Raw genomic sequence first — 15,558 nt, 5'->3', positions numbered from 1 at the left:
TTAGGGCATGTAGAAGCATAATCTATAACATACAAAACTAGAACTCTTCTACAAAACTTAAATTCTAATAAAAAACTAGGCCAATAAGCAAAGAAAACCTTTTAAAAGAAATTTTTATTAATAAAAAGCCTAATTTGCAAATTGCAATTTTAACTTTGCCTAAAATTCAACTTCTCATAAACCTCCTAATTCTAAAGATTATTTTTTGATAAGCATAAAATCCCAATTGAACTAAGGAAAAGAAAATTATGGTCCTACTAAAAAAGCATAAAATAGTGGGATATCTTGGAATCATGCAAGAAAACTCAGTTTCAAGTTTATTTAATTAAGATATCTCTATTTACTTCTAGTTTTTATTTATTTTTTATATTTTCTGTAGTACACCTTCTCTCCTATACACTAGATATAATTAAAAAGAGCAATAATTTGAGATAAAGAAATTTTTACATGAATCAACATCCAAACTATTACTTTAGGAACAAGGGAGAGAAAAGTGTGCTTAACAATTGTAGTTCATTCTTAACTAAGGTAATTGTATATACAATAATGGCGGATATATGAAAACCATCAAATAAAGACTTAACTCTCTTTCTTCCTTCCATTGCATCTCTGCAACATCCTCTAGCATGAACTTACCTCCAGTTATTTCACTTCCAATCCAACCATGTGTTGCAATTTTTATTCCAACATCATCTATCACTTCAAATCTCAGTGTCTCATAGAAGTTTACAAGAGCTGCCTTTGCAGCCTAGTGGTTCAATTTTCAAAACACTCAAAGAAGAAGAAAAACAGTAAGAGCTGTCATTTATTATGGGAAAATGGCATCCAGTGAGATGGAAGAGGGCAAAACAAAGACAATGCAAGGGAGAAATCAAATTGACCTCTTAGACTTGTGTGTGGTGTGTGTGTAACGCGTGCATATGATATTGATTGGTTTTGATAAAATCTATGACGACAAAGTTAGAGAGAACATGAATTGAGTCATCATTTCCATTCTTCTAAGACATTTCTAGCTATGAGTTAATGACATGCAGATTTTCTCCTTATTATGGTGCTGCCTAAACAGTGAAGCTTACACTAAGGTCATGCATAGTTTTTATTCTGATTTAATCCTCTGCATAATAGGGTAAATTTATCCTATCAGAATCCATTTTTAATTTATTTATGTTAATAATAGTCGCAAACCCATGTGATGAGGAGGGATAAATAATTATTTTTTATTGTAATATAATGTATAATTTTTTCCCTAAAATGTTTTGAAGATAATTTGTTCTCCCTAAATATTAAGCAATTTCTATTCGGTCCAATTAGGTCTACCACGGTCCAATTTGGTCCACTTGGTCAATTTCAGTCCCCCTTCAGTTCATTTTAGACTAATTGGGCCTTAAATTGATTCTCTTGTAGATTTCTTTTTTTATTTTAGCTCAAAATTTCATTTTTTTTCTTGATTTTCGGGTTGAAAAGTGTGAAATTTTATTATATTTGAGCTAAACTCTTTAGTTTTGAGTTTATAAATACAAAGAAAATACTAAAATAGACATTAGAAATGAGAAATATGAGCCTTAAAAATGCACTAAAAATTATAAATATTCGAAAGTCTTTTTCGGTCCACATTGGTTCTATTCGGTCCATTTTGTCCTCTTTGGTCTTATTCGGTCCTATTTAGTCCATTCTGTCCACTAAAGTCCAATTCCGTCCAATTCGGTCCATTAGGTCTTATTCAGTCCACTTTGGTCCATTCAGGTTATCTTGGTCCTATTCTATCCACTTCTGTCCATTTTGTCCACATTGGTCCTATTCAGTCTACTTTGGTTCAATTTGGTCCTATTCAGTCCATTTTGTCCACTTTGATCCATTTCAGTCCTATTTGGGACATTCTGTCCACTCCGTCCACTTTGGTCCTGTTCGGTCCATTCATTCTTATTCGGTCGTATTTGGTCCTCTCTTTTTTTTGAGGGGAGGTCCACCATATTCTTATTCTGTCCATTTGGTCATATTTTGCCCATTTGGATCACATCGGTTCATTTTGGACCACCTTGATTTATTTTTGTGTACTTACATAATGAGAAAATACATGTTTGGGTTGAAAGAATTTAATATAAACCCAAATATACTTTTTCAAATATTATGAGTTTGAAAAGTATGATTTCAAATATTATTAGTTACTAAGAGTCTAAGACCATACTTTTATTACCATACTTTTATTATATAATATAATATTAATGATTTTCTAACATTATGTTCAATTTAAATATAATATAAAAATATGCCTTCACTTACAATTCAAGCTATAGTATTAATGTTAAAATTTTGTTCAATGGCGACCAAACATTGGAATTGACAATTCCGTGTTGCGAAATTCATAATTTACCGTTTTTTAAAGCTGTAGCTGCTATACTATGGGTGGCAATTCGTGTTTACGTGTCGGGTTCGTGTCGTGTCAAATCATGAGTATTCGATTACATAGGTCATTACTAACCCGACATGTTTATTAAACGGGTCAAGATTCTTCAACCTTAACATGACCCATTTATTAAACGGGTCAGTCGTGTCGACCTGTTTATCAGATTTTATCAAAATGAAAAATAAAAATTAATGAAAAAAAAAACAAATAAATATTTTTAATATAAAATTCAGAACTAACGAGTAACTGCATCACAAATAATCATTCAAAATTAAAGCATATCCCAATATCGCAAATAATCAATCACAATATGTCAAAGAAAATAAATCACAACAACTAATAAGTTTATATATCTAGAGTTTGAAGGGTATATTAGTAAAATATCATTTAATTAAACGGGTCAGACGGGTCAAACAGGTTCTATGTGTTCAACACTAACCCAATCCATTTATTAAACAGGTTAGTCGTGTCAACCTAAATATGACATGAACCCGTTAAGCCTCAACCCATAACCTGTTAATTTCGTGTCGTGTCGTGCTGGATTCGCGGGTCGTGTCAAATTTTGCCACCCCTATGCTATACATGTCAGATTCATAAAAAAGCATACATTAATCACCTACTCAATGTTCACGAAATGATGGCTTAGACACTAATAGAAATGTACGAGTTTTCATTGGTCCCAATAATAATAATAATTGTTCCTATTGTTGTAGTAATAATCATAATCCTGTTCTATTTATTTTTAAAAAAATCATTATCCTGTCCTTGATGTTGCAGACATTTCACACATCATTTTTTTTTAGATTCTTCCGCACAATAAGAAAAGTAATTAAGGCAGCTAACTTTGAGCACTTTCACAGTAATCTACGCTTTTTTTCTTCTTCTCATTGCAAGTTAAATTGGAGCTTCATTGCATAAGTTGGAGTTTTCAAAGAAAATGTTGAGAACCAGTAAGAAGATAGAATCTAGGTAGGTCACTTCAAGGGGACCTGGGCTTCCATAGCTATGAGAGAGAGAGAGAGAGAGAGAGAGAGAGAGAATTGCACAATTGCAGTATATTCATCAATGAGTAGTTACAGAAGTGTACCTTCTTACATCAGATTGGATACTAAATAACCCCCCGGATTATCAGCTAATTAAGCTAACCAACCCAACTTACAATACCAGTCACTCACAGTCATACCTGTCACAAACAGCCTCAATGTTACTATACAACCCACACATAATACAATTTGTACAGATTCCTAACAGGAAACCAAGGCAAGAGAAGCACAAAAATTATGAAAGGTATGGGCAAGACGAAGCAATAATTAAGGAAAAATTATGTTAAAAGGAAACTTAACACATTCATGGCAGGCTACAGCAAACGCTTATGATAAAATAGGCTTATAGCCAAACAAGCCATCAAATGCTTAGCTCAGAAATAATTTTTTTTGCCTTTGTTTATTTTCTCTAGTAATTATCCATGGTGATCATTTAAATATCACCATAGAAAGAAGTGGATTATTGTTTATGGCATGATTTTCATGTATGCTAGGGCCATGCTTCTCTAGGATTCTAAATAGGACCTTCAAAGTTCATAAACTACAAAATTTCTTACAAGTGAAAGCATGCCACAGGACACTATTGACTTGACTTGCAGGTTGCAAGTTTCATGCTCATTTTTGTACGTTCAATAGAGGTTACAAGACATGCTTTCATATTACAAAGGCCTTTAGCCAAAGCAAAGCTTACTAGCTTTTAGCTGATTACTCCGTGGTCACGCTCCCCTGCCTATAGATTTGAGATACCTGTTCTGAATACTCAATTAAGAAACTGCATACCAGTAGCAGATAGATGCCTAGGAACATGCAAACATAATATCAAATGTCACTCTGGCCAAGGTCCAAAACTGGCTTGAGCTGCAGTAGCTTTTGCAAACATAATGAAGAAATTAACATAGACCAAGCCCTGTGATGGGTTCAATCATCACTGTCTTCATAAATTAAGCACAACCTTTGGTTTCCTAAACATCTTCTTCTTTCTTCTTCCCCTCACCACCCCCCCGCCCGCCCCCCAACCCAATAAATCAGAATCTATTCATCATAAACAATTACAACAGTATTAATTAATAAAGTATAACATTTTGTGTCCTAAACATATTTTTGATTTTTGAGATGAATGAGAATTTATTCCTTAGAAACAATTACAGCAGTATGTATCAAGACAAGCAGACTACCAAAAAACCAAAACCATACAGACATCCCTATAAAAAATGGGATAAAATACTACAGATAACAGGACAACATATCATCCAAAGCAAAAGGAAGATATACCAATCCAACTGTTAAGACTTAAGAATCAGATACAGTCTCCATCTAACCTTTGTTCCTAGCTGAATCCCGATATGCCTACTTGATGCCAGTCTCCATCTAACCTTTAAGACAATAATCTTGAAGATAGTTTCTTCATCGTTAGATTGTTACAATGCCATTGAGTGTTTTCTCCATCCAACTGTGATATAAATGAGCAATCCAAGGAACTTTAAGAATGAGAACAACAAAGTTCTTTTGTCTTTTAGAACTCCAATTGCCCAAGCTAAGTCCACATCCAAGTACCAGGTCTTCTAGAAATGGAAAGCCTAATAATTACCCCCAAATATGTTTTAAGATCCAAGAGAATAGAGAAGATGATCTCTACTTTCTCCATCTTCTAAAATGCAATGAAGTACACATCTTGGTAATCCCATTGCAGCCACCAATCCCTAGTGGATAATCTATTCTTAATAGCTAGCCAAGCTATGAAACTATGCTTGCAAATAGATTTAGAAAACTAGATAAGCTTGCACTACAAATTTTGGTATAGTAACTCCAATAGCACTCCAAATTCGAATATTCCAGATTTTACAAGTTTCAAAGTGACATTTTCTTCTGTATTCTTATCAATGCTCACCTTAGTATACCTGCCTTGAATATAAACCAGAGCCACAAAAGTTGCTAACTGCCAACTTTAGGCACCACAATATGTCAATTTTGTTTTTTCAATGAAGGAGGAATCATCTTAATTTTGTTTCTTCCCTGTTTTGTGTTCTGCTCTGTTTCTTCAATGAATATACCATTTGATCACATCATTAAAAAGAAAAAAGAAAAAAAAGAGGACCCACAGTATGTCAATCATCCAGGCAAGGATAATAAGTACCATTCCCATCTTCAGTAAGATGTTTGAGAAATTGTCCACCTAAATAGGAGTCTAAAAATTTACAAAACTTCCATATGCCAAATAGCTAGTAATTGTCCAAATTCCCATACAGTACCTTTTCACTAATGCTCATCTGCAAGTGTGACATAATATTAAATGAATAACATCTCTTTAAATAAATGAATCATCCTGTGTTAAATATCCCAAAATTAAAGGAAAGCACTGCTGAGAGACATGTTATTTTGAAGAAAATTAACTATTATTTGGAAGACAAGAAAAAAAAAGGGTAGCAGTAAACTTACTACGGTATCAAAATATTGTGTACATTTAATGAACATTTCAAGAAAAAAAAAAACAGTAGAAAAACTTGAAAACCGGGATCCCAAGTAATTTATATTTTCTTTGAGATTAAAGAAAATAACTCTGAGAATATTCTCCTCAAACATCGAAGGCCAAATTTGGCAGGAAAGAAGTAGACTTTAGAGACCCACTCTTTTGCAGCCTAGGCTTCCTTCTTAGAAACAAGTTGGAAGGGATCCAACAGATAGCCTTGGAATTTGTTACAAACACCATGTATAGTTTGCGTAGTCATGCGCAATCTTGATGTCTTTCGTTTAGAGTTTACAAAGTGATCACTACAAGATTTTAAAGAGAGCTATTACAGCTAGATGAACCCTTAGCTTGTCTACGGGGGTGATATATCAACTTTTACTTTCTAAGTAGACAAAACAAAGACTAGTTGTCATTTTTAAAGTATAGTATACTCCATTTAATGAATCAGTCGTTTGTATGAACTAAAATTTACTTACACTTCTAATCTACAGGGATTAAATAAAACTAGAAATTGGATTGCCTTTGACAATCATAGGAAGACACACCATATTCATTTATGCCAACGGAGTGATTTAACTAATAATATAAGTATTAACCAACACAAAGACTATAGAAATCATCAAAATATTGATTAACTTGATCAAATGACTGTTGCACTAAATATTAAGAATCTTACAACATTTACTTACAATGAAACAACGCACTTAAGCTTATACCCTGTGTGATCTAGAAATTGAAAGTACATTATTCTCCATGGCTTGTTCAAAAGTAAAGAACTACATACACCCCCAAAACCCAACCACAAATCCAAGTGTCATGCTCAAATAGAACCAATCCACTTCAAGTCCATTAGTATCTTTGCTCCTAGTGTTTTCATTGTTGGGTTTTACACCATCTACAGTACAATTTTCAGTAAGTGGTAGTCCATAGAGTTTGTTTCCAATAAAACTCGAAGTAGTGAGGCTTTGTAGCTGAGTGCTTAGAAGGATTTTCCCTGTCAAATTGTTGTTTGGCAAGTTCAAATGACTTAAAAATGTCAAACTTGATATGTTTGAGGGAATTTTACCTGAAAGACGGTTCAAAGAGAAGTCAATAGATTCCAATAATACCATAGTACCTATATTCATAGGAATACATCTAATCAAGAGATTATATAACAAATTCAATGATTGTAATCCTTGAAAATTAGTCACTTCTTCGGGTATCTCTCCTGATAGACTGTTCTTGGAAAAGTCGATACTTTTTACCAATTGGAGAATGGTACTATAGTCAAGAATTTTCCCCTTTATTAAAATAAATGCACTTTCAAGAGGAGAGATTCAATATAAAAAGCTGTTGAGAAATAAGAATTCATATGGTCATTTGAAATATAATTTGAGGATGTGGCACTAAAATTTTTCACACATCAAGGTATTCTTCTAGATAGCTTATTTTGGTATAGGTCCAAGATTTGGAGTGAAATTAGAGAACAAAGTTTTCTAGGATAAGACCATCAAAATTATTTGAGCAAAGGCTAAGACTCATCAAGCTTGAACAACTATGCCCTATCCGTGAAGGTATCTTTCCAACAAACTCATTTTCAGCAACATCAATTACCACCAATTCTTCACAATTTTTCAAAGATGATGGAAATTTTCCAGAGAGTAAGTTGTTGTATAGGTGCAAAGAATTGAGATTAGTCAAAGATCCCATGGATGCTGGAATGTTGCCAGTGAAATTATTGTTTCCCAAATTTAGGACCGCCAAGTTCTTCCACTTCATCCAACAATTAGGTATTTTTCTAGATAAGTGATTTCTTTCAAGATTGAGAAGTTTCTTTTGTTTGGGCTCATTTATCTTGAAACAAAAAAAGTGAGAAATAGATCAGGAGAATGAGTTGCTAGAAAGATCTAGCACAATCACCTTGGAGGATAGACAAAGGTAATGGCCCTTCGAAATTGTCTGAACTCAGATCAATCACTGAAGTAGAAAAAATCATGGGAGTATTTGGAATCTCTCCATAAATTAGATTTTTGGAAAGATTTAGATAACTATATTGAGAAGAAAAGTTCCAAGATGAAGGAGGAACCACATCTAAAACCCCTTTGCTCAATATGTCCAAATATAGAAGATGTCTTTGTGAACTAGGCCATGGGGGAAATTTTGGTCCCAAATTCCATGATTGCAAGCTTAATTCCTTGAGCTGAAAAGGAGGAATCCAATTATGACTTTCTTTTAAAATCAATTTGTTTCCAAATGCAAAAAGTATGTTCAATCTCGTTAAATTGGTAAAATGAACTTTGGACACAACACCTTCCAACATATTGGATTCTATATATAAAGTTTTTAGTTTGGAAAGTTGCGCAAAAGTTTGAGGGAGAGTTCCACTTAATTGATTAAGTGAAATATCCAGGTATATTTAAGATGAAAGATTTCCTAAAGATACTAGAATTGGACCTGAAATTGAATTATTCCAAATAGAAAGTCTAACAAGATTTTTAAATTTCCCAAGATCATTAGTTAAATGACCAAAAAGTTGAGCATACTCCAGATATAAGGTCACAAGTCCATAAGAAACACAGCCTCAAAAAAATTTCAAATAGATTTAGGTGCCTAAGACTATAAAACCAATTGGGAATTGTATGGTTGAAATAGTTTCCAAATAGATAGAGGTGCCTACGAGAAGTCATGTTGTGGAGATCAATAGGGATTAAACTTTGAGAGTAATTGTAAGATAGATCAAGAGAAACAAGATTACAGAGACCAAAGATCCATGATAGGATCAAAGTGTTTTCATAATAGTTCCCTGAAAGATCTAGGTTGACGAGAGATGAAAAGTTAACATTAGGTATCAATGAAATGAAAGGAAGTTGGCAAAATGACAACCGCAACTCTAACAAGGAAGGGAGTGTGTTTGTGACTTGTACCCAATCAGGCTTTGCTAATATTTACAAATCTCAAATCGAGATGTTGTAGCAGAGGAAGACCAGAAAGCCATTGAAGATTTTTGACGTATAAAACTCCAGTAACCTTCGAGATTGAGATAGTGCAAATTTGAGAGGTTTCCAAGTTGATGAGGTATAACTCCCACAAATCTCTCATTAGAGAGATTAAGATATGTTAAACTCTTCATTAAACCTAGAAATTTGGGAATATGAGTAATATTGAAATTATTGAAGCTGAGGTCCAAGTAATTCAAATGCTTCAAATCAAGCAGAGGAGGATTTAGCTTACCACCAAACATTGACAGCGCATAATGGCTTGTAAGATTGAGTTGGTGGATAAGAGCAGTGACCACTGAAGAAGTTGTCATATATAGAAAGAAAGATTTGCAAGATGCCTATAATGGCCCAAGGAATTTGGGATTTGCCCAGACAGTTGATTGCTGGACAAGAACATGTTTAAGGTTGCAAAGATTTAGTTAGGTACTCGGTAATTGGAAATGTAGATTACTGGAGTCTAAGGACAGGTATAAAAGTTTATTACTAATTGCTTTTGTGCCATTGAAATGATTCATAAAAAGATTAGCCAAGAGCTTCATAGCTCAATTGACACCTCGTGGTGTTTCCAACAAAGATATCCAAGGTTTGAATCCCTTCTCTCCCATTGTCTTAACTATTAAAAAAAAAGATTCATAGAAAAATTAAGCTCTTCAAGGGATAGAAAATTGACATTTTCAGGGACCAATGCATGTCATGAAGTTGGCATTGAGATCAACATAATGTTAAAAGAGAAGGGAGCTGATTCATTACCTGAAGCCTTTCTCTTTTCCGCTTTGAAAGTTGACACCACTTGCGTAAAAATATTGCTGGGAAAAAGATGAGAAACCAACACTAGACTATTCATATAAAGATCATTTTCATGTAGATTAAGAAAGTAAAGCTGTGATAGATTTCTAAGCTCCTGAGAAATGAATACTCCAAATCCTGCAAAGGAGAGGTCAAGAAGTCTAAAGTCTCTCCAAGTAAACAAAATAGCTTGGAATGCCCTTACTAGTAGAATAATTAACTCAATATATTTAGTAGTTCTAGTTCCAGTAAAAAAGGATTAATCATGCCACCAAATATTCATTAGCAGAATATTAATTCCTAGGTGGAGGTCAACCCAATTTCCACTTGCATTGTCACGTCAGATTCCAATCTATGTTCAGCAATCTTGAACCAACAAAGACAAGAGCCCATTTGAAGGGCTTGTTTTTCTTTTTCATGGCAAGTTAGATTAGAGCTCCTTTGCATAGGTTGGAATTGTAGGGATTACAGAGAAAACTATGGCAAGAGAAGCACACAAATTGAGAAAGATGCAGAAATGATGAAGCAATAAGTAAGGAAGAATTGTGTTCAAAGGAACCTGTACATGTTTAATAGCAAGCAACAACATGAGCATATGGTTAAATAGGTTTTTAGCCAAAACCAGCCATTGATGCTTATCTCACTAATAATGTTTATATCTTTGTTCATTTTCTCTAGTAATTAACCTGGGTGATCATTAATATATCACCTTAGAAAGAAGTGGACCATTGTTTATGATTTGATTTCTACCCACATGAGAAGTTTCATGTATGCTTTTTTATAAGTAAATTTTCATGTATGCTAGGGTCATGCATCTTTGTAGACTTCTAAATAGGCCTTGATGTATACCGTAAACTTTCATGCAAGTGGGAGAAAGTATTCCACTGGACACTATTGAGTTTGACTTGCAATTTGCAAGTTTCATGTTTATCTTCAATATGATGTTTGAGAAATTTTCCACCTAAATAGGGAACCAAAAATGTGTAAAACTTGCATATGGCCAATCCCAATTAAGTTTCCAAATCCCCTTACAGTACCTTTCAGCATTGGCCCTTTGCAAGCATAACCATGACTCTTAAAAGATGAACCATCCAGTTTTAAATATCCTGAAACTTAAGGAAAGCACTGTTGAGAAGAGAAAGGTACAGTAAATTAACCATCATTTGGGAGATCTGAGTAAACAAAAGCATAGCAGTAGACTTACAACTTTATCAAAATATTGTGTACATTTAATTAACATTTCAAGAAAAACAAAAAAACTGAAAAACCTATACAAGATCCAAGGTAGTTTTTATTTATTTCTTTGAGAATATCAGAAAATATCTCCTCCGACATTGAAGGACAGATTTGGCAGAGGAGGAATGGTAGACTTTGGAGAGCCATCATTTCGTCGGCTAGGATTCCTTCTAAGAAACTGGTTGTAAGGGATCCAACTGATAGCCTTTAAATTTGTTAAAAACATGATTATTTTGTCCAGTTATACACAATTTTGCTGTTTTTCATTGAGACTTTAAAAAGTGATCACTAGGAGATTCTAAACAAAGCTAGCAAGATAGCCAAATGCCAGATGAACAATGGGAATAGATCAACTTTTGTTCTTAAAATAGCAGAAACAAAGCCTAGGCGTCATTTAAAGGTATAGTATACTACTTTTATTGAATCCATTGCTTGTATAAACTAAAATTTGATGTTACAATATTAATCTACAGGGATTAAACAAAACTGCAAATTGGATTGCCTTTGATGTTCATAGGAAGAAACACCGTATTCATATATGCTAATGGAGTGTATTAACTAACACAGATGTTATATACATCATCAAAATATTGATTAACATGATCACCTAACGTTTGCACTAAATATGAAGAATCATACAACATTTACTTACAATGAAACAACACCCTTAAGCTTGTATCCATGTTATCTAGACATTATCATAATATTGATTAACATGATCAAATAACATTTGGACTAAATATAAAGAATCTTACAATATTTACTTACAATGAAACAAAACCCTTAAGCTTGTACCCCATGTGATCTAAGAATTGAAAGTACATAATTCTCCATTGCTTGTTCAATAACAAAGGACCACATACACTCCAAAACCCAACCACAAAGCCGAGTGCCATGCTCACAAAGAACCAATCAACTTCAAGTCCACTAGTTTCTTTACTCCTTATGTTTTCATTGTTGGGTTTTACACCATTTGTAGTACAATTAACAGTAAGTGGTGGTCCACAAAGTTTGTTTCCATCAAAACTAGATGGATTGAGACTTTGTAGCTGAGTGCGGGATTTTCCCAGTCAAATTGTTGTTTGACAAGTTCAAATGATTTAAAAATGTCAAACTTGACATGCTTGAGGGAATTTGACCGGATAGTTGGTTCAAAGAGAAGTCAATAGATTCCAATGATCCCATGGTACCTATATTCTCCGGAATACTTCCATTCAAGAGATTACATGACAAATTCAATGATTGTAATTCTTGAAGACTGGTCACTTCTTTGGGGATCTCTCCTGATAAATTGTTCTTGGAAAAGTCTATACTTTTTACTAGTTGGAGAATGGTGTTATACTCTCGAATGCTCCCCTTTATCACTAGCAATGCACTTTCAAGAGAAAAATATTTACCATAACTCAATATATAACAATAGGTATTCAAGTCCTTTGAAATATTATTTGTGGCCATGGCTCTAAAATTTTTAACACATCTAGGTATGCTTCCAGATAGGTTATTATGTGAAAGGTCTAATATGTGGAGTGAAGTTAGAGCACATAGTTCTTTTGGTATGTGACCATGGAAATAGTTTGAGCGAAGGCTAAGAACCATCAAGCTTGTACATCTATGCCCAATCCATAAAGGTATGTTTCCAGCATCCATAAAGGTATGTTTCCAGCAAACCTATTTTCAGCAACATCAATAATTACCAACTCTTCACAATTTTTCAAAGATGATGGTAATTTTCCAGAGAATTTGTTCTTGTATAGGTGCAAAGAATTAAGCTTAGTCAAAGATCCTATGGATGCTGGAATATTGCCACTGAAATAGTTGTTCCCCAAATTCAAGACCGCCAAGTTGCTCCAATTCATCAAACAATCAGATATTATTCCTGATAAAAGATTTTTTTCAAGATTGAGATGTAGTATGTTTTTTGGCTCATTCACTCTAAAACAAAAAAAGTGAGAAATAGATCTGGAGAATGAATTGTTAGAAAGATCTAGCACATACACATTAGAGGATATATAAGGTAACGGACCTTTGAAATGGTTTGAACTTAAATCAATCAATGAAGCAGACAAAATCACGGGACTGTTTGGAATTTCTCCATTGATTAGATTGTGGGAGAGATTTAGATATTGGAACTGTGAAGACAAGTTCCAAAATGAAGGAGGAACCATATCTGAAATCTGTGTGTAGGAAATGTCTAAAAACAACATATGCCTTTGTGAACAAAGCCATTAGGGAAATTTTGGCCCTAAATTCCATGATTGCAAGCTTAAAGTCTCAAGTTGAAAAGGAGGAATCCAATGTTGACTTGCTTTTAAAGTCAGTTGGTTTCCACTTGCAAAAAGTGTCCTCAAACTGGTTAAATTGGAAAAAAGAACCTCGGACACAACACCTTTCAACATATTAGAATAAATATTTAAAGTCTCAAGTTTGGAAAGCTTTCCAAAACTTTGAGGAATTGTTCCGTTGAATTGATTTTTTGAAAAATCCAGGTTTGTCAAAGATGAAAGATTTCCTAAAGACACTGGAATTGGACCTGAAATTGAATTGTTCTCAAAAGAAAGTTCAACTAGATTTTTTAATTGTCCAAAATTTTGAGGGAGAGTTCCACTGAATTGATTATATGAAAAATCCAGGTTTGTCAAAGATGAAAGATTTGCTAAAGACATTGGAATTGGACCTGAAATTGAATTGCTCTCAAAAGAAAGTTCGACTAGATTTTTAAATACCCCAAGTTCATCAGTCAAATGACCATGAAGTTGAGAATCACTTAAGTATAAGATCTCTAGTCTATCTGAAAGACACCCTAATAAACTTTCTAAGATTTCAGATATCTCTTGACTCCATTTGTTGGATGACAATCTGATTTCCCTTAAGTTACAGAGATTACCCAACGATCTTGGCAACTTTCCTCCAAGTTCATTTCTTGACAAGTCAATACTAATGGCAGATGTTAGGTTTCCAATGGCACTGGAGATTGTACCCTGCAAATTACTGGAGCGAAGGTTGAGAAACTCAAGACGACTAAAACTATACAACCAATTGAATTGAAGAGTTGAAATTGTTTCCATATGGATCGAGGTGACTAAGAGAAGTCATGTTTTGGAGATCAATAGGGATTGGACCTTGAAAGTGATTGGAAGATAGATCAAGAGAAACAAGATTACGAAGACCAAAGATCCATGATGGGATCAAAGTGTTTTCAAATTGGTTCCATGAAAGATCGAGGGTGAGGAGAGATGAAGAGTTAACAGTGGGAGTCGGTGGAATGAAAGGCCTCAGTTGGCAATGGGACAACCGCAAGTCTAACAAGGAAGGGAGTGTGTTTGTGAGTTGAACCCAATCAGAGGCTTTGCTAAGATTTACCCAACTCATATCGAGATGTTGTAGCAAAGGAAGACCAGAAAGCCATTCAAGGTTATTCACATATAAACCATAAGCTCTGTAACTTTCGAGATTGAGAAAGCGCAAATTGGAGAGATTTCCAAGTTGATGAGGTATGAGTCCCATAAATCCCGCATTAGAGTGATTAAGATGGGTTAAACTCTTCATTAAACCGAGAAAGGAGGGAATAGGAGTAGAAGTGAAATTATTGTAACTGGGGTCAAAGTAATTCAAATGCTTCAAATCAAGCAGAGAAGGATTTAGCTTACCACCAAGCACTGACAGCACATAATAGCTTGTAAGATTGAGTTGGTGGACGTGAGCAGTGAGGTTGTGGCAGACAATACCCTCCCACTGACAACAATCGCCATGGGCAGTCCAAGAGGAGAGCCAGTTTGAAGATCAATAAGATGTTGCTTGAAGTTGAGAAGAGCCTGTCGCTCGGTATCGATGCAACGAAGCTCAGAAAGTCCAGTGCAGAAGAAGAAGAAGAAGAAGAAGTTAGGAAGAAAGAGAAAGGCAAGGAAAGGGAATGAAACGGGTCTGAAGGAAGCCTCCATTAGAGCATTCACAGCAGTGGAGCTAAATAACTATATTGCTATTTTAGCTCCACTCAAACCACAAAAACCCACCTGCAGCAGTGGAGGCAAAGCTAAAAAATTTTAGCTTTGCGCTACAGTGCTCATGTATCAATACATGAGCACTGTAGCTGAAAGTTATAAAAAAAATAATATTTTATTCGGGCCCCGATTAAAATAATTCAAAGCCTCTCTCTCTCTCTCTCTCTCTCTCTCTCTCTCTCTCTCTCTCATCTCTGTGTGCACTGAAGCTTTCAACTCTCTCAACTCTCATCTCTTCTCTTTCAACTCTCTCAACTCACTCAAGCTCACCGCCGCCGGCCCGTCACCGACCCACGCCGTCCGAAGCTCTTAACTCTCTCAAGCTCACCGTCACTGACCCAAGCCGACACTGTCTCTTCCACCACCTCACCACCACACACACCCCAACAATCACAAAAAAAAAAATAATAATAATCAGCAACCTCTCCAACACCATACACACACCTCCACCACCTCCAACACACAAAAACCCATAAATCCACCACCACTAAACCCATAAATCCACCATGAACCACCACCAACAACAACCAAAATTACCCCAAAACCCATTAAATCCACACCACCATCAACACAACCAAAACCAAAACTAACACCATCAACCTACTACCACCAATCACCAAACCCATCTCAAAAATAGAAGGAA

The 15,558-nt window shown here is 34.8% G+C and overlaps 3 pseudogenes; all 3 read right to left on the bottom strand.

The window, feature by feature from the left end:
* Positions 1-6,523: 6,523 nt before the first annotated feature.
* Positions 6,524-8,408, bottom strand: LOC142620210 (receptor-like protein EIX2; annotated as a pseudogene).
* Positions 6,524-9,634, bottom strand: LOC142618837 (receptor-like protein EIX1; annotated as a pseudogene).
* On the bottom strand, positions 6,524-14,855 carry LOC142618836 (receptor-like protein EIX2; annotated as a pseudogene).
* Positions 14,856-15,558: the final 703 nt, after the last annotated feature.

This window comes from Castanea sativa, chromosome 12 (assembly GCF_040712315.1).
Source record: "Castanea sativa cultivar Marrone di Chiusa Pesio chromosome 12, ASM4071231v1".
NCBI lineage: Eukaryota > Viridiplantae > Streptophyta > Magnoliopsida > Fagales > Fagaceae > Castanea > Castanea sativa.
This window is presented reverse-complemented; position numbering and strand designations above follow the sequence as displayed.